This window comes from Vidua macroura, chromosome 9 (genome assembly GCF_024509145.1).
Source record: "Vidua macroura isolate BioBank_ID:100142 chromosome 9, ASM2450914v1, whole genome shotgun sequence".
NCBI lineage: Eukaryota > Metazoa > Chordata > Aves > Passeriformes > Viduidae > Vidua > Vidua macroura.
In genome coordinates this window covers 29560453-29581808 of record NC_071579.1, presented here as the reverse complement: position 1 = coordinate 29581808, position 21356 = coordinate 29560453, and the positions used below count along the sequence as shown (strand labels likewise).

The following is a 21356-nucleotide window of genomic DNA, read 5'->3' as shown; positions in this document are numbered from 1 at the left end:
TGGAACACCACAGCACACACACAGGCCCATGGAATCACGGAGATGGGGAGAGATTCCCCCCCTGCCAATCCACGGAATTCCAGCAGATCCCAGCTCTCTGGCAGGATATGGCTGCACTGAACACACCCTGGAGATTTATAAATGCAAAGTGCTCACAGAACAAGGATAAACAGAGGAGTTCTGGTTTAATTTCTAACACAGTATGGAAGATGAACTGGGACAGACAACTCTTCCCAAATGAACTGACTGGCAGATCTTTAAGTGGAAGGTTCTGGTATGAAAGCCAATCTCAGATCTCAGCTAAAACAGTAACACATTATGTTGGCAGGTTTCTATTTTCATGGCCACAGCAAGAAACTCAAAATGCTCGTTTTAAACACAGTCTGAGCATTTACACTTCTCCGGCATTCAATCTCTTTCTTCCACTCTTGCTGCACTCAAAAAGTTGGTGTTTAATGGAACAATATGGCTTCATACAAATCCCTAATATCAAAGAGAAAGTGTCAAACTGCAGAAAGGCATTCTGCTCTCTTAGATAACAGTTCAAAGGATTTCTTTGGGATGGCCATGATGGATTAACATCACCACATGCTTCAAAAGCATCTGGATGGGTTGAACTCAAACCCCTGCCCCTCACCTGATGAGGTGCTCAGTCTGTAAGTCCTAGAGAGCTCTATGCACATGCAGAGAGAGCAGTTCATTCATGGCTTGTCACTGCTGAAGTCAATGGTATACATGCATATATATATATACATATATATAAACTTTATAGGAGATCACTCAGAAAATCTCCTCCAGAGCATCACCCTTAAAAGGGGATAGCACAACTCCTAACTTGGGACTCTAACCAGGAAGATACTATGGGAAAGAACCACCTGAGGAACCAAATCGGTTCACCTACAAAGAAAGCCTCAACTATGAGAAAATTTTATATTTCACAGAGTTCCTAAGTTTGATGAGATGAAGGGCAGACATTAAACAGAAACAGTACTGTTATCTGCCGTGGTATATTCAATTTTTCCTATTTGGCTGCATTGCCTCAATTATTTGGTCATAAACACCAGATTTGTTCTGGCTGAAGCTGGATAAACCAGATGGGTTGAAGCAAAAGCTCCTCTTACTTTATTCCCAGGATCAGCTGGGTTCAAAGGGGCAGAGAAGAGGCAATCCCAGAGGGAACAGCCCTCTCCTGACTGCCTGATCCACCACAGGATTTGAGGAGCCATACATGGAAGCCCTCAGTAGCACAAGCCATATGTAGCCTGTCTGAAATACCATGAGTTTGGAGACACTTTTCCTCAAGCATATTCCCAGCACAACGAAATGAAGGATTTCCTTTCTCTGTTCAGAACAAAAAGTTTTGCTTAGAATATTCCTACTGAAAAAAAACCCCAACTGTCGTGCATGGAAAATTTTTATTTTATTTAAACCAGATTTTCAGCAGGAAAATTATTGTGTTTAGAGTTTCCTACAAGTTTCTTGCTGAGGACTGATTGGATGTGCTGAAGTCCTGCATGACCAGAATCTCAGCAGTCTTAAAAACACAGGCAGTCTGTGAACACACACTTGTAATTCCCAAAATGCTGTCTGGAAGCAACTAACCTACAAAAGGATCCAGGCCAACTGGACTTGTGATCACTCAGGTGATCAAAATTTGTTTCTGTGTGACTCTTCCCACATTATCTGCCCATTCTGAGTGTTTTCTCTCACTCTGTTGTACTTCTTGGAGAGAAAGAAATCAGATACATTCACTGAAAATGGGAATTACTGCATGCTCTAAGTTATCGGCATAAAAATGTATCTAAAAGATAAAAGTCACAAAAAACTTCTCCCCAACTACTTAGCAGTCATCAGAGCTTCACACTTTGGTCCATTCTTTGTTGCCACATTTCCCACACTCCAAAAGGGATGAAGCCAGCACAGATATGATTCCCAAATCTGCAGAGATCCTGCCCTGCCTGGGACAGCACCTGCTATGAAAAGAATCCTGGGGGCCACTCCTTAACTGCAGCTGTCTTGTGGAAGTCATCCCTATTTTGAGTATAGGTTGATAGGTAAGTCCTATCAACTAAAAATTACTAAAAGAAACAGTTTTTATTTTCCTGAAAAGTGACCCCATAAGGCATTTCTACATGACCTTCCACTCCAGAGGGCTGGTACAAGATTAGTTAGCCTGGAAAATGAGTCAGACACCAGCCTGAAAGGCAGAGAACCCCTGGCTGGGGCATCCTGAGGTGAATGGCAGCTTTGTTCTCAATTCCAAAGCAAAAGGATCTGCTCCATTCATCCCAACTGCTCAGAAATGAACCTAAACTCATGAACTTAATTAATTTTGTAGGCATCATTAACAGCGCAGCAGTTCAATCACTGGATCACTGAACTGAAGCCAGCTGCACCTGCTGAGGGCTGGGCCAAAGCTAAATCCTACAGAGGCAAGGACAGGGTACAGCTAGATCCCAAAAGGAATAGCGTGCAGTAGGATAAAGTAACTCTCCGTGGTCTGTTGGGCAGATTTATTTAAAGCTACAAAGAATCAAAGCTAAGAAAGCTTTCTGACGTTGTGAACGCAAGAAGCAGACCTGAAACAATGGAGTGTGACTGTCACAACATCAAATGATTTCCTTTTGTTCTACAAAGTTTAAATTTAAAACAGATTTTGAATTCAAATTGTAAACCAGGGCATAGATTCTGCTCAAATGAACATCTCCACATATTGACATCTGGGCCAGGCTGCCAATGTCCTCCCAAATTATGCACCCCACAGTCTCAAGGCTTTTCACAAAAGCAAGCAATTTACAGCTCTAACACAGTCACAGATCTGACTGTGGTTTGTGCAAAAATGTTCCAGGCAAAAAAATTTAATACCCAGCACACATACTCCCAGCATCCAAGAACAGAACTGGGCACTGGTGCTGCAAGAGCCTAAAATACAGTGGAGGTTATCACAGAGCAATAGGAAACCTGTAATTATTCTCTGCTCTGTTATGGTTATGCCATATCCATTAATCCACAGCCTTTGAAACAGAACCAGACTGTTAGATCCACATCCACCACTGGCATTTAGGAAAAATGTTTCTGCCTGCTTGCTGTATTTGGCTGCTTGAGGGAAACAGGGAAAATTTGTCCTAAAGGAATACTTCTCAAGAAAGAGGAGAAGAAAAGTGATACCTGATCACTGAGTCTTGAAATGTATGAAGTGTACAAGATGCTGCCCATGTTGAGTGTTTGCTGAAAGGAGTCAGGGCAGGGGTTTGAGCTCAGGCTGGTTGGAGGAGCTGCCCCTGCTGTCCCTCAGCCCATCTCTGGGCCAGGTGGGCTGCAAAGCTCAGGGTGAGAGAGTCTGGGGCTGCCCTGACTGCACTCCCCTCCTTTCACCTCTTCAACAGCTCTTTAATTGCAGGTACACACAGCAAAACCTGTCAGGGGCTGCTCCAGCCACCCAGCCATGCAAACCCCAAGTCCCTAACATTTACAACACATTACTTTTTATGATTATTGCCTTTGACCCAAAGCCTATGAAATTCCTGCCTGCCCAAACCCATTGTCTTAGCAAGCTGTGCAATTTGACTCTTGCCTGAAAAGGGTTTTCATCTTCCAACAAAACATTAAACAGGCCAAACAAAGAAGACAGGTGGGGAAGCCTGTTTGGGACAAGTAGCAGACACATTCCCAGTTGTACTCACGGGCCTCGACTTTCAGTCTTTGCATGTCTGAGGATTTAAACCTATTCAACAAAGGTAGCAAGGAAATTACTGTAATCAGTGTTAGCAATTCTACCAGCTTCAGTCTTCCTATGCTCTGGGTAACACTTCTATTTATCATAAATAATTAAAAGTAGTCTGGCTGCCATTTAGATTTTTTGAAGTAAGTTAAATACCACAGCAAAAGCAAAGCTTTCTCCCTACTTTGAAATCTTCACTAAAGCTGCAGAGAAAAAAATATTAATACAAATAAGAATGATCCAATATCATGATGAAAGGCCAATATTTGTTCACACTAAGGCTACTGGCAATTTTGTCATATTTCATAGTTGAAATAGGATTAGACTCAAGATCTCAAAACTTAAAAAGTTAATGTTCAAAAAATTACTTGGATGTTTTCTTTTTCCTCACCATGAGGAAAATTGAGTGTCAGAAAATTGGTCTTCAGTTTCCAACAAAAAGGATTTAGTAGAAAAGATTTCTCTTTCCAGCAAATGTGCAAGTGCAAGAAGACACCAATCCCCAAAGCCACCAACCAAAAAGACAGTGAACAGCTCAGGACCTACAAGCTGCATACTTGAAGGTAATGCAGATACTGATATTTGCCTATATAATACCTTTCCAAACCCTTTTTTGAGTTTTTTATTGCTGAAAAAAAAAATTATGTTGAAGTACTACATATGGTGTGAAGATTTCACGGATTTTCCTTCAAAGCTGTGGTTAAAACATTGGTTTAATGATATACTATTCCCCTATTTTTTCCTGAACACTGCTGACTCAGGGAACTAGCAGGGTTCTACCAGACTCCTTCCCAACCATCAAGACTAAATTTGGGGTTAAAAATCTCTGAACTTGTACTCAGCAGCTCTGTTGGCCTCACATCTGGAAAGGCAGAATTCTCACTGGATTGGTGGCACAGCTTTTATTTAAAAATATAAACCAGGTCTCCCTTTCCCTGCCATAAATCTCACTGCCAAAGCAGAGCCCATGAAAGAGCAACACTCTTTTAGGTGAGAGAGAGGCCCTTAGGGAATGGCAGCTACATCAGAGCCCTTGGGGGACTGGAATCCATCAACACTCTCATCAACAGGCGTAGGCATTACACCAGAACTTCCAAACTCATCCAGACTGGGCTTTTAGGGCTTTTGTTGGGATATAGGGTGCAGGAGTCTTGATTCTCCTGAGCTCACACCACCCTGCGTGTGTGTGTGGAAGCCACACAGCTCTCAGCAACAAGCACTGAGCAGGAAACAAAGTCTTTCAATCAGCAAATCAAAAAGTTAAAGCTATTTTTGTAAAGGGGAAGAAGTATTAATTAACTCAAACCTCACTCTATTATTTGGTGTTCATGTTGTAACACTTAAGAGGTTTTTGGCTGGCTTTTTAAATCACAAGATTTTCTAAGCAAGTCTGTTGCTTACTTAAAGGGACAGATTTTATTGTACGAAAAATACAATTCACATTTGCAATTTTCTACACCCACATCTATAATTAATCTCCTCTGAATACAGCCACTCCCTGACGAGATTCCATGTTATATTTAAACTCTGGGTGCCACTTGGAAAGGAAAAAAAGAAGAACAATAGGATCATTTTCAAAGCCTACACAGCAGCACAAGGTTTCAAAGCAATGAAGTGCTTTAAACTCTGGCATCAACCTTCTGACCACCCAACCAGAGCGAAGACTGGCCTCCAATTACCACCACAATAAGCACAGAAGTCTCTTGAGAAATGCAGAGTGTAGATCTTTCCTGTGTTCCAAAGGAGGTATGAGACTGATGTTATATTACATAGATAAATCTCAAATTTACTGAGAGGTTGTTGGGAAAGCCCCTTTTGTGACACTCAGACTCTAAGGATTAATCCACTTAAAGAAAATTGTATGTTGGATGAGGTATCTTAAAATTTAAAATCTGCACATCTTGTTAGAAATGTGGAAATGTGCATTTGATACATAAGTACTGTAAGGAAACTGGCTTGTTTTATTTTACATAAATACACACACATGTTTGTAATGTGTACGCATGCAGATATTTACTTTGGATTGGGAGAATGTGCCTGTTTGTGTTTGCTGTAATCTATTTAAACCTGTCATTTAAAAATACAACTACATGCATCAAACACTGCAAATGTCAAAAAAGCCATCCAACAGAAAGTGAATCACACTGACCACAATGAGATGATGTTTCTTCTATCACTTGTAACAGAGTCCAATTCTTTCTAGAAGTGTGTTTCTGTTTAGAAACACGCTATCAAAAGATGAGAAGACTGGAGACTCTTGAATTCAGTTTTCCTAGAAGTAATGCCACCAAACCTGTAGGGAATCACCCATCTGCAGTGCAGCTTATCAAGTCAGACTAATCCCTTGTGTGCATCTAATAACTTCAGTGGATGTACTTAGCTAAACACATTCAGTTGGATCAGAAAGTACAAAATAAGACCTTTTAATCCACCCACATACACCTCACCATGTCATGAGGCAAGGGCAAGCCAACAGTCAGCAGATTGCTGAGTTGTTTTATTAATTTCATTCTGTATTATGTTACAGACACCCAACCAAGATTCAAGCCCATTGTCTTCGGCATTGTTGGAGAGCTTATAATGAGACACAGTCCTAGACAAAAAAATGTATTGTCTAGACAAATCAGACATAGCATATGGGGCTGGAAATCTTAGTCCATTCCCTTAAAAGATGGCAAACAGAGGCAAAGAAAATTCAGGGATTTGGCCAAGGGTCAAAGAGTAAACTTTAATCAGACCCCTGAACTGAATCCTGAACTCCAGAGGCTCAGTCTAGATTCTGAGACCCAGGCAGAAAGACATCATTCAGAAATTGATGCTGAACATGTTAATTTTTTTTTTTTCTATGGACAACTGTAGTTTCAATCTTTAAGTATGACAGAAACAAAAGAAGTATGCACATATATAAAATTAAATCACTGTTTTAAGTAACTACTATTTTAAATTTTATAAGTTTAATAAGCAGGGGAGAGGTTATAAAGAAAACATCATCCACAAATGGTAAGGGAAATGAAGGAGAGCCCACGTCTCCAGCCACTGCAGTCCAGCAGCCATGGGACATTCCTCCTGCCTTCTGCAACATCAGCAATGTTTCAGTTCCATTTAATCACAAAAATATATTCTTTCAAGCTCAGTATTTCAACCAAACCACTCTGCAATAGGAAGTCAAATATTTATTTCAATTAAGAGCTTGTATTTAAAAAACACATTTTCTCCTGTTACCTTCTGGCAGTTAAAAATATGACACAATTAAAACTGGAAGTATTGGTACACAGAGCCAGTGAACAGCTTCCTCTGGAAGTCTGAGCTGGAGCAAATTTACCACAGCTCAAGGCTTCACCAAACACTCAAGGAAGCTGGTAAAGAGATTAAGAAAATGCTACAAGTCACTGAGAAAAAGGAAGCTGGGTCTGAGCTCCCTCCCCACCGTGTGGCTTTGGACAGAGTGAGATTATTCCTGTCAGCAACATCAGCTTCTCCCAGTACAACAACAGCAGCACATCCAGATGTGCATCACCCAGCACATCTGCCAGCACCAGGCACTACCCCAGCCACGGACACACGGCCACTGCATTGTTCCAGCTGTCCTTGTCCCACAGGGAATAACATGGGCAGGCTGCAGGAAGACCACAGATACTGCTCCATGCCCCTGTGTCGTTCCTCTGGGTGAAAAGGACACACAGGACATGCACACCCACCAGCCATGTTTAGGGAGCAGAAGGATTTTGGGTGTCCTTGACTCTTCCAGCAGTTTGGGAAGTGTGGCAGATGCTGAGGGTGCTGCCTGGCCAGCACCATGTGCACCCTGACACCCCAGACACCGACCAGGAACACAAATCTCCACAGGATCAGGGCTACACTTCATTATGTGGTTTCTGCTGTCTTCATACAATTGAGCAGAATTAGAGCAGTGTAAAAAAACCCCACCCTTACAGCCCTACTTTTGAGAGAACTGTTAGTCCAGAAATCTCTTCACACAAAGACACATTTTACTAATTCATGAGTAAATAATGTATATATTCCTAACATCAAACTGCTGATAGTCTAACTTAGCACAGTACTTGAAACACATGTGTGAGTATAAAGTCCTGAGTGCTGTCAGTGGGGTTAATGGGAGTTTTTACCAGCTTAGTCAGACTGTGCTGAACTGGAGCCTCGGCTGTCATGCACTTGTGGCTAGACAAAGCCTAAGTGAAACCAGAACAGAAGCAGGGAAATTGCCAAGAGTACTGCAATAAAAGAAAGTCTTAATAACTGCATTCTGATGGAGGCTGTTCCCATTTCATATGCTAAACCTGAATATTAAGCCCTCCTTTATTCAGGGAAACCACCTTCAAGTCTTACTCAAGTCTGGATGACAGGATATAGCTGCCAGGGGCACCTGAATCAAAGATACACATTAGATATTCCTACTTAGGGAATGAGCTGTGTTGTTACCTCCCCCCACAAAAATCAGTTCAGTCAGTGTAAACTCTTAAAATCAAAAAGTCATTCCTACATACTAGATACATTTGGTCAAAATTTAGTCATTAGTATCAATTTTTGAAAACAGGTTTTGTTAGATTTTAAGGTAAGTGATTTAAATCAAAGGAAAAGCAAGATGGCTCATTTTACATACCTCATGCTTGTACTGTATGCTTGTATTTTAATATTTTAAATGACAGCAGCAGTGCATCTATTTCTAGAGTATCTTTAATTAATAATAATGGTATGCATTTACAGCCTTTGAATTGGATTCATATAAAAAGGAGGGCACGTTTCTGAGCAAATCTCAAAAAGCAGAGACACCAAGAGTATTATTTGGACAGCTGTGGGATTTCATAAACCAAAGAAAACCCCACCAATGAGTTCTGAAACAGGTAACAGAAGTGAGTAAAAGAACACATAAATTTCCATAAAGTCAGAATGAACAAACATTTCAGCTTATTTACATCAGAAGGGAGATGAATGGAGATCAATGCAGAAAATAAGGAAGGCTACAGAGCAGATAAATCAGGTGTCATTATTCCTCAGAAGGCAGTAATAAAGACATTCAAAGAAAACAAGCAATCATTCTGCAGTTGAAAGAGGATATTGCTGGAGAATATAAAGAGAAAATAAAAGAAAAGAGAAAATAAAAGAAAAACAAAAAGGAGACTACATTACATGGATACCTAAACTGCTTCCAGTCACAATAATAGAGAGAAATAACACAAGGGAATACAAATGCTTATTAAATGAGCATGATTTCAAAGCACTGGCCCCACAGAAGGATGCTAACGTGTTGTCAGTTATAGGATTCCTCTTTCCTTTCCTTTCCTCTGAAAGCATCTCTGCTGCCACTGCCAAAGAGAAGGGACTGCACTAAATAAACTCCACTTTGACTTTTTCTAACAACCAACCAGATCAACCCATGGGCTCTTGGGAGAGTGGCTAAAAGAAAGAATTTGTTCCTCTAATTTCAGATGTTTTAGCCTGTTACACAAGGAAGGTGGACATGAGTGTTTTTTTCATTCATTTAAATACTAAAAACAACTTCACCTGGGAATGCACAACCCCAGCTCTCTCAGAGCCAGAGCTCAGCCTCCCAGGTACTGCCTGAGCTTGTCTCACACCCAGCACTGGGAAAGGTGAGGCTGAAGCAGCAGGGTGGAGTTTGCCACTGCTCTAATGAACCCTTTCATGCAGCCCGAACAACACTAAAATATTTGTCTTTCCCTTTCTTGGAACTTAAGTTACACTGCAATACTTGCAGAAAATACACTCACAAATGCTGCAAGCACAGAGAAGAATGGACTAAAAGTCAATTCAAAATCCCTGTGTTAGACACCTAAAAAAAGGACTGCTTTATTCCCTCTTTAACGGTTTATATGTTTCTAATGAAAAAATCCCAAAAATAATTTCCCCATCTGTGTGTTTTACCAAATTAAATGATGGAATTAAAAAGATCACTGTTCATAGAGAGACTGTACATTTTTACTTGAGAGAAATTAAGAATGAAATTTCTAACGGCAATTTTATAAACTATTTATTTATGAGCTTGGTCCTAAAGGGATGTGGGTGTGAGTAACTTGACCTGAACACAAAGTGTCTCTGACGTCAGCTGGGGCATTTCTGTAAGTCAGGTGTCTGCAGAAGCAACTGCAGGATTGTGCTTGAGTTATCCCATATGGATTTTTCTTGCTACCTCCACAGTTAGGTCAGCAAGATCAGGCTGCACATTCTGCCATTTTCATTGCTGCAAAGTGGTTTGCACCCTCACAAAAAAAAAAAAGCACAAAGAAAATCAAGTCCCTGGTGTCCTAAAATGGCTCTAGAGGTGAAAGGCCAACTTTCACTGCTGCAAGACCCAGAGAGAAATCCCAAGGTGTGAATTTAACCGAGTTCTCCTGCCCTGACTTGCCATGGATGGCACGGGGATGATGAGGAAGAACAGCACAAAACTTGCTCGCCTGCAGGAATCAGAGACTGGCAACTTTGGACTGCAGCACTGAAAACCAGAAATAAATAAATAAGCAAATCTGCATACAGATCAAAAAATAAGAAGTGCCCAAAAGATAGCAGTTACTTAAGGAGAATTTTCTGGATACTAAATCCATTGTACTTGAACAGTCTGAAGATGCTTCTGGCATATGACAAATGCTGCTAGCAAGACATCAGATGAAAACTCCTCTGGCTGGACTGACCTTGATTTTTCCAAATACACTGTTTCTTCACAACCAATGCCAATTAATCAATAACCTGCTACAGGTTTTCAAATAGTTTTCAAATACCATTTTCAAATCATTCTCTGTGTCACACTGAAAGGACAAATGAATCTTCTGAGCCATAGGTGGCCAAAAGGTTCAGAGAAGGAAAATGAAGAGTGTAAGAACAACAGTTCCCCAAACATTGCTAGAGCCAACAGCCTGTTCATACCAACGTGCCTGGACAGCAAATAAAGGACCCAGACCAGCAGAGCACTTAAGCACAGGCTTTAACTTTAAGCACGTGCCTAAGTGCTTTGCTGGAAAAGGGCCCAAAGAAAAGAATGAGCACAGTTAACTGAAAAGCCCTTCAGAACTGGCCTGACTGCTTTGTTTGTCCATTCCAGTTGCTAGTAAACACGTTTGGATTTAACCCATCTCACAGGAACAGTGACCTGGTACAGCCAATCTCTGCACTCAGAGAAGTTCCAGGAACTGGAAAGGCACTGCAAGACACACTTGGGACTTAGGCTACTTAAAAGGCACAAGTAGAAGTAGCATCTCCACATCTCTCTTGCAGAAAAATCCACACGAGGGCCCAAACCATTAAGTAAGTTTTTACCACACAAGCCTGTCTTGCTCTAACTCTTCCACCGGCTTCACAGAATGTATTTTGGAGACCTCATAAAGAGGTCCAGCACAAAACGCTGCCACAGGATCGATGGCTCTTCCTCCTGTCTCCAACTTGTGAAGGAAACCCAAACATGAGCAGATAATTTCTGACTCTGGGCCTTGGGAATGTGGCAGTCTTTTTTACTACCTCCACCTTGGTCCATTAATAACATTTTTATATGTATCAAATTTACCCCCAAAACCAAAATCAAAACAAAGTTCCCTAGAATATCTTAAGCAATGTGCTTAAGTTAAAAAAAGAACTGGAGTCCAAAAATGGAAAGATGATTAGGGAGGTAGGTGAAGTTTGAATGAAACAATAATAAAAAGCCCTAAGAACACATCATATATTCATAGTTCTTGAATCATTAAGGCTCTGCATGACAGCTCTCACAAGCACCAGTATGGCAAATTCACTGACTTTTAAGCAGGAGTGAAAGTGGTTAAGCCCTAGGACAAATAATTTGAAAATCTCAGCACAAGTCTGATCTCAGAGAGTTTAAAGGAATGCAGACTGCCCAAAAACACAGCAGCTGTTTGTTTTTTCTGCCACCTTTCCAAGGTTCATGTCTGGAGTGAGGATAAACAGTTCTGAAAAAAAGTTATGTGGAGTTCAGACTTTAAGAAAATAAAACATCAGACTAGTATTTCTTGCAGAAAGAGAAAAAAAATTAAAAACCCAAACCTTAAATTATTCAGCCCTGAAAGTTTTCAGGTAGAGCTCTCAGGAGCAGAGGTACACGGCTTGAGGCTTCAATATATTAAAATGCATTCTCTAAACAAGTCTGCATTTTCAAAACCTTGGCCTGATGTGGTTTTCTTGAGCAATATTCCTCCAAGCAGAGTTTCACCTTTAATGAGGTAAAACTGTAGTCCCTACTTTATGCACATACACACAAAAAGAGGCCCTTTCAGATAAATGAACAAACAAACGAGATAGTGGATGAAGCCTTAATCAGCCTGAAGTGATTTCCATCAGCACAGCAGGTATCACAGTCACAAGGTTAATTTCTGCTAGTTTGGACATCATTCTTTATATTCTACCTCTGCCTTTCTCTGTGCCAAAGCAAATGAGCACCCACTTTAATTAATACTTCTCTTGATAGGTTGGGCAATCAGAATTCTCTTAACATTTTAGTAGGTATGAGTTTCCTTTGATCCACATTTAAAGAGACAGCCTGAAAAAGAAAGAGGTAACAGGAAATGTTCTTGGGCAGATTACCAGTGGAGCTAACTGGTGTGAATAAGGATTGTCTGTGTTCCAGGCAGGTCAGAAACAGCAGGAAATAGCAGGCACCATGTTGAGATTCAACATCTGTTTATGAACTGTCCTTATACACAAATGAAGATCTGCTACAGGACAAAATATACAAACCCAGAAAGTCTTCAACAAACTGGAACCCCGCTGGAGGGTAAATCTAACCCGTTAGATTTACACCTGGTGCTAATGGGGCAACAGCATGAGGAATGGTGAGCACCGAAGAACTTCATCTTGTCTTTGTGATATACATTCAAATTATATATATATATTTTTATATCTATCTCATGGCCCAAGATGGCACATGAAAGATGCCATCTGTGAAAGAGACTAAATCCAGACTGCACATGTGCCCACAGAGTTTCAGAGTGGAATTGAGGGCAAGAATGGCATGGGATGGGATGGACATGAAGAACAGGTGCCAGCAGTGTACCATGCTCTTACACATTCCCTGTTTTCCCGTCTTTGTAGGGAGATGAAAGCACTCTGGGGCTTAACCTCCTGTACAGATGCTGTGCACAAGGAATTAGGGACAGCACCACACCAACTTTTTCCATAAAGACAGGAAGAACACTTCATTTCTTTGCTGAAAGTAAAGTTACATCATGGTATTTATTTTTCTCCAAGGAGTCTGTTTGAGGTATTTTATATACAATGACAAACCAGCATCAGAAGCTCCCAAGTAGTTTCATGGAGGGAAGCTCAGAAGATGGAAACCACAGGAAAATAGTTTTCTTTGTATTTTGTGGCATGTTCTCCCCCTCTTATCAGTTTTAATTAAATATGAAAACACCTTATTATGCAGATCCAGCTTCATTCCTCAGAATAATGAGCTCATCTTGGAAAATGAGATTGGAAGGAGAAGAGAGTCTCTAAATAGTTTCAAACTACAGTGAGTGAAAGTTGAGGTTATTTCCATCATGCTAACTCCATGTACTATGTATGGATAAATGCAAGTGGGCTTTGGGGGTGGGGAGAGTTTTGGATTTAACAGGCATATCTCTCTGCACAGCCTCATATCTTTCCCAATCACCTACAGCATGAAAGGCTTTCCTACTTTCTTTCCCACATTGACAAAAAAACCATTGTGCATGGATACTAGAGGCAACAGCTGGGTCACCTTCCATAAATTCTCTTCTACTCCAACACTGGCACATGGATCCTGGGAGTGGCTCTGGGACAGCCCCAGGCTGCCAGGGAACACAGGGACAGCCCTCTGAGGAACACCTGTGCTCCCCAGTCCTCTCTCCAGAGTCCCAGGATACACCCACACTGCAGAACAGCAGCAAGCTCAGAACTCAGGCAGACAAAACTGAGACAGAGCACTTGAAATAAAATAAAGAGCACAAACACAGGTTTTTAACTGAGATTCCCAGCTCCAGTTTAAAGCTGAGTGTCAGCAAGCTGAACCAGAGATATAACATTTGAGTTATATCTGAATTTGAGTATTATCTGAAGTTACATAATAGTAAAATATACTATATTTCAGAACTTCCCCTTCACTTGAAAAGTAAACCAACAGCCATGGGGAAATCTGAAATTCCAGCTCTCCTGTCCACAGGAGAATTGAGTTTCCTATGCATGCAGTGTCCAACAACCAAGAAGCGTAACTCCAGTCATCCCTGCTGGATCACACTGCAAGCATTATTGCTTCATCGGTTTCTCTGAAGTCAGTCAGAATCCTACCATCGACATTTAATTAAAGAAGGTAGTAAGAAAATAAACAACCTTTCTTGGAATGTCTTTGATTCCATAAGTACATATACATTTCATCCACTGAAGACTGAATTATACAACCTTTCATCTAAAGAACAGCTTAATGGAATGGCACTGGAATAAAGAATGGGGAAAGGCAAAAACAAACCCTTGGTGATTTCATATAACACATTATATATTTATATAATATCAGGCTGGCTATCTGGCAGCATCAATTTGCAAGCTGCAGTAAAAGTGTTCATCACCTCAGTGCAAGCAAAAGGCTGAGCCAGGCACTTATGCCGAATCAATAACCAGATCCTACTGAGAGTTAAAGCAGCAGATGGTCCATCACAATGAAGAAATGACAGAACACATCCATAGAAATGCCTGCTTTCTTCAGACACATTCTTGAAAGCACTGGATCATTGATCTAAGATTATTTTTATAGGCAGATGACAGGTCAAGCATAAAAGTGCTCTGTTTTAAAGGTTACAGAGTTGGCAAGCTTGGTATCACTGCCATGGACAAAGACTCATTTTCTTTTGAAGTCTTCCTTGTCAGGTTATTTACATTTCACAGTTAAAAGGCTCCTCTCTGGAGAACATGAATTCTAAAATAAATATGAGAAAAAGTCCTAGGCAAGCTAATGCTACTTTAAAGAGATAATGTAAATCAACCCTGACACCATCAGTGTCATCCTAAAGCATGTGGAGAATTTCCAGTGAAAGTTACTAACATTAAGCAGATTGAGAGAGTCAGCCAAAAAAAATAAAGCAAACCTGTAGGTAAACTGCCCTCCAGGCCAAGACTGTTGTTACAGCCATGTATTACAGTGAGAGGCAGAGGAGGAACACTCCAGTGGTGAAAGGCATTTGTTTGGGAAGTCTGGAGGAAGAACTGGTCCAGAATAAATAATTTATAGTGTGATCTGTGAAAATGCCTATGGAATATGACACCTAATTCTCACTGCAAGTTAGACAGAAAGCTGGATGCCCAGCTAAACACTTAAAGAACATTACCCTTCAAATTATACGGCTCTTTTCCCAGCTATAAAATAACAATGCCACTTTCTTGCTTAAGAGCACATTTAAGGGCTGAATTTATTAAGGTTCTTTCATATGCAAGGTATTACAGAGGAGTAAAGGTTTGGGGGGTTTTTAAATAAAAAAAGGAAAAAAGAAAAGACAAAGGAGGCCCTTATGGGATAATAAATTTCTTTGAGTTTTAATACTTCCAAGCGGTGTATGTACACATACAGTGCACAGACTTCATGCTACACAGCTTTTCTTCCCTTCTCTGGATGAGAACGCTCCTGGAATGTTATTGTTTTCAGGGGGGTGGTTTTTAAGAATTTACTGTGAATACATGCATTATATATGTGCACACCAAAACCCTGCTGGGGCTGTAAATGACCCAGGAGTTCATAAACATGGCTATTTTCTTATCTGGTTCAAATTTATGCAAGGAAGCAATTGTTACACAGCTCAGGCTGAACAGAGACCCAATCTCACAGGGGACAAGGGAGCTTTCCGTAGGGTTTCACATAAGGAAGAGTTCAAAGGAGATGACAGATTGTTTATTACATCCCTTGTACCATGAGGGTCTGATCTCTGATGGGGATCACAGGAGCTAATGCAAAAGAAACACCCTGAACACGCAGCCTGGCTCTGAGGAGAACTGAAATGATTGTAAAAAATATGAGATTAAGAGAACCGAAAGACAACAAACTCCTCTGTGGTTTATGTCTCATTTTTCCTCAGAATTTAAGGCTATAACACCACAACTTCCTTCAATACTCCCCCTCAGGCCCAGTGAAGAACAGTTATCCAGTCCCACCATTAGTGAGGATGTCAGCAAGAGGAATCTCAGACTCCCAGCCATCTCTTTATAATTATTATTAGAGGGGAGATTGTCATCTCAACCTCACAGAAGTTAATAATTAACTGTTCATATATCTCCATTGCTTCTGCACAGGACCAACAATGAAATGGTTGTTTAAACGGAGTTTCCTTGCTTTGATGGAAAACTGTGTGTGCACCACTCATCAGCTTAAGTAAATGTCAATAACTATTATGGAAAAATAAAAGATATTTTCTGATACACACAGTACAATTATTTATGAGTCTTCTTCGGATGTTGGATGTTTTGAGACTGAAGAAATAAGACCTTTAACAACAACGAATATATGAACTCTCATTTGTTTTTATTATTTTGTTTTTTAAGTGCTGGAGAACGTTTTAACCATCACACACACACTCACATACACACACTCTCTCAAACTACCACACTAGGCAAGATCAGAGCTTAACAGCCAACAAAACACACATTCAATCCCTGAGATCATTTTCCTGAAATAGAAAACTACATATGTTTCTCAAATTTCACATCAAGCCACTGCACAGCCCGAGCTGCACAGGAGAAGGGAGCCAAGCCTGCCTTTGGGCTTGGGGGAGGAAGGACCTGAAACCAAGATGATTCCTTTCATATCACCACATTTCTCGTTCACAATCTCCACTTAACAAACACCCCCATTTCACAGCATTTCTAGCTGGGCTTGCTTATCAAGCAGCCTTTGCTTTGTCAAATTAAGACACATTGCCTTGGATTAGTGAGACTCCCTGAGTTCACGATGACTTCATGGTTGGCTCAGTTCAGTGTCTCTGTGGCGAACTGCCAGGAATACATCCCCTGCCCCCAATCCTTTCTATACTGACCTAGCTGGCTATTTTTTTTTTTTTTTAGCAGCAAATGAACACTATAGAAAAGGAAGGGCTAGATACTGTCACAGCTAATTAACAATCCTAACAACTTCAAAAAATTAAGTAGTAAATATTTGAAGATCTGAATGCAAGCCTCTGCAGTGCAACCTCTCAATGTATTTCTGAAGCTGTTGGAAGGGGACAGTGCAGTTTTTCTTCACGGAGACACTCTGAAGGGCTCCTGTTCTTGTGGAAAACACATTAAGCTCCTTTTGCTAATATTTTGTAAAGGGCACTTGTACAATAACAATAGCTAAAGCTTCCTGTTTGCCTGTGTGCTTCCTGGCTAACATTAACGAGACCTGCCGACAATTTTTTTCTCCAGCACACAGAATTCTTTCAGATTACTCGGTAGACTCAAGGACATATAATTTTTAAATTAAAAAAAAAAGAAAATCTAACAGTAATGGCCCACATTGCACCTGCCCTTCACAGTCCTGATAACTTTTCCAGCTACACATTTCCTATTTTCTGGATCAGTCTGTGTGTCACCAGTCTCCAAAGAACATGTTTTGAATTTATTAAAAAAGCCTGATAGCAGTAGAATTCTCTCATTTGGCAAACATACCATCACAGAGACACTTGCTTTTGGCTCCATGACAAGAAATTCATGGTACTTTGTCCAATCCACAAAAACACCATTCCTCCCCTCCCAAGCAGCCTTTCAAGATAATTCTCTCTCCTCCAGAGACTTCTCTAAACAAGTCTGCAAGTCTGAACTCTTGGGTTTCATTTCATAAACAGGACACAACACCCGAGTGTAATTCAGGACACTGTCACTGCCCCATGGGCTCAGCACTAATCACAACAGCTTTCTGTAATATTCCCTAGGCCCCTTCTTTCCAGAGACAAGGCCCGATTTTTAGACCAGGCATCTTTTGAAGTAGGCACAAAATATCAACAAGAATCCAAGCACCAGATCCCAGCCAAAGGGTATCCATTAGTCATGGCAGGGCTAGGAAGGAAGGGAAGGGCAGCTGGCCCCAAAACGTGGTGTCTGTGCTGCTGCAGTTACCACATCTCTCTGAAAGGATTGCCCAATCCTTGAAAAGGACACAGACATCCTTCAGATAATCGTTTAACTCGCACTGGTTTGTTTTTTCAACAGCGCCTCTAAACATAAGCTCCTCTTCTAAAAGCACTCTCCCTCCTCAAAATTTCCAGCCTATTCTAGATAAAATATTTGGTGAGGGCTCCACTGACACAGCCACGAGAGACCTCACAGTGGTAAAAGTAAGCAGCCTCCCAAGAATGTGTGGATGCACCAGTTTAACAGGTGAAGAACACGGGGATGAACAAACATCAAATCCTCATGTGTATTCAGCTCCTTGAACACCTCCAAAAGAGACAGATTTTAATTCACTTCTCCAAATCATAGAGCAGAGATCTGAATCCAATTCCTGGATTCTAGAGCACCTCCCTAGCTTTATTGTTTTATTACAAGCTTCCCTCACTACAATTCAACAAGGGACCAGACTATACTCCTGCTCATCCCAGTGGACTCTGCATCAACTCCGACAAAGCCCAGGGAGCTCTCTGAAAGTCAATCAATGACACGGGGCCATCTCCAGGCCTAACTATCAGCTACTTAAAACAGGTCACAAATAAACTTGAAGGACTCAATCACTGCTGAACATAAAAAACAGGCTACTTAAACGTGCACAAGACAAGGAACTCATAAATGAAAGAAAACAATTTGTCAAGTATCTTCCCGTTGAAAATAGACTGTGTACTAAAGAGAGATCCCCCTCTCTCACAGAGATACAAATATTAGTCGTGTGCTTCCCAGAAATGCTTTTTATCAACTACTAGCATTTGCTTCTCACTTTGCAATCCATCACTACCATAAACAGTATGAATTTCTTCCTTACAAAAAAGAGAAAGTCATAATCCTGAGATCTGTTGGAAGGAGATCATTTAGAAAAGTGAAGTATATGAAACATCTGTTCCACCCTTTCCCATGTCATGATGGCAAGCAGCTGAAGACTGACTGGACAAGTATTTTCACAAGAAAATTATTTGGGTCAAATTCATAGATGAGATGAAGTCTCTACTAGATAACACAATACTCTCCCCAGATATTAATATATCTAGAGTATAATAATATGAAAAAAAATCTGCATAACTATTCAACTTGTTCTAACTTTTTTTGGTCATTTTGGGAGGTGGCTTGTAGCACAATGCTGGACACCCTCTATCTCAAAAATGTCAGCCTGACATTATTCCCTACATTTCCAAACCCTCCTTCACAGGTCTAATCTCTCTTTTGTTAGAATTCATCTTAAATTCCAGTACACACTAGCTCATTTTGCAGTGAGTGAGTTGCCTATGATTGGAAATGGCCGTGAAGCAGAACTCTGGGTCTAAACACACATGACCTTTGAGAAATTTGTGTGTGGATTCCACCCAGTTTAACAGCTCAGCCCTATTCTTATCTGCAATGTAATCCCTCACAAGACTCCAGAAACACACTAAGATTGCAGATGTGCATCTCTGGTAAGAACTCCCCATCCATAACACAGTAGCCTGTAACTAAACCAGAGAGGAGCTGAGATTTTATTAAGATAGCTGTAGCCAAAGAACCATATAAAGGAAAGGTTACCAGAGGTCCTGCATGGGGGAGGGAGAGCAGTGAGTCACACTCAGCACGAGCAGAAGTGCTGAGCCTCTGAAAAGCACTGCTAAGAGTCTGTCACAGCTCTTCCTCTCCACCACAGCATTTCTGAGAGAAGACAACTGAGTATTCAAGTGGCAAAACCAACACTCTTTGTTGCAGCCTTGGGGGAAAAAGCTGAGAAGTTCTAGGTTTAAAATTTTTAACCAACATTTAAATTAAATGTTAATTCAATTTTTAAATTCACATTTAAATTTTAAATTTTTTAAGTAAAAATTTTTAAGTAACATTTTTTTTTTAAATGCAGAATAGTCAGCTGCCTGGATCATTCAAGACAAGTCAATGGTTGCTCATCAGCGCAAAGCAGAAATAATAAAATGTAACTACATTAAACATGGAGCATTATAGGCAACAGCTTTCCAAGAACAATAGGAATCAAAAATTTGGAACTCATCCTTTGCAACTAATGAGTGGATGTTGTTCAGTGAGATACAGAGCAATTTCAAAGCCAGAAGGTAAAAGATTCTAGATGTTTCAGCCTCCACCACAGAGGTAAGAAACACTTATTGTTTATTATAGGTCCACTGGAAAAAAGAATGGCAACAAGGCAGTTCAAGCCAGCAGAATGAAAGGTGAAAGACGCAGGATTTCATACTTAGAAACACACATCAAGAACTGCTTTTCAAATACATCAAACTCTGATCTCACACTACTTAACTTTGTGCACAGTGACCTCACTGAAAGCAAAAAGACTTTACATAATTTCTAAATGTCAAATACATAGAAAATGCTTTAGAGAGCCCCTTAATAATTTAAAGAGGCAAGGTCTTTGCTATAAAAGTGCCTTCAGAATTGCATTTATTTTGGTAAAATCCCCATCACCAAAACAAATTTTTAAAAAATAAATCCTTCTTTTATCAGGGCCAAGTTCTGTATGATTCACAGTGACTAACACTATGTCTCTCGCTGTGAATAGACTCCTTTGTGCTCAAAGGCAGAAAGGGTGGTAAGAGGTAATAATCTCATACATGATAAATTCACACTTCTCCTGTATTATAGAGCATATGCAGGACAAATTACTTGACTTCACCAACCTACAAGGAAATTCTCAGAAAACAGGTGTACATGGGGTAGAGCAGAGAAAGGAAAAAAAAATAAGGTTTGATGCCAGCAAAATGTTTCTTGCCCTTATTTTCCTGTCTTTTTCTTCCTTCTTTGTTACCCTACAAGAAAATCCACTAGAGCCAAAACAATGGGCTTGATTTTGGGGAACACATTAAATAAAGCAATGAAGGATTTACAAGGAGGTATTTTACTCCAAATAGAAGACTCTGAACCAAAGTGTGAGGGAGTACTTTATCCAGAGAATCTTTTCCCAACATTCCTTTCTCCCTTACAACACTCATCAATACAATCAAAAGATTTTGAGTAATCACATTGTCCTAGCTAAAGAAATGAACTTGCCAGTCTGAATTCAGGCATCTCAATTTTTGAGTATAATCCTCTGCAACTCTGGTTTTTTTTCAGAGAGATTCTCTGCTTCACCTGCAGGAAATTGCAGCCAAGGACACAAAGCCAAAGCCAGGCAGGACCATGGAGCTGCCAGGATCACTGTGCCCTCCTTTTTCAGAGCCTTCCCCCACCTCATGCCCTGAGCAAAGGGTGGTAGTTCTAAAAATCTTGAGTATTTTCACAAGATGCAGACTCTGGAATATCATCAGGGAGGCAGGATTTATCCTCTTGAAGGTAGAGTTGGGTCAGGTAACGGGACTGTTTAGATTGCAAGATCTGTGGGGTGGGAGCTGTTCTTCTGTTACATAATTCAGAGTTAGACAGCAAAATCTGACTGAAAGTCCAAAGGAAGAAGATTTAAGATGCCATTTATCAATTATCATCTGGCAACTCCTTGCACAACTCCTCTTTTTGCATTTTTTAAGTCAATCATAGCACTTCCCTGCTGTATAATGCA

General features: G+C 40.5%; 1 protein-coding gene across 10 annotated transcripts in view; it reads right to left on the bottom strand.

Moving 5' to 3' along the window:
* Window positions 1-21356, bottom strand: part of FGGY (FGGY carbohydrate kinase domain containing) — a 128366-nt gene that overhangs the window by 82145 nt on the left and 24865 nt on the right. The window lies entirely within an intron of this gene.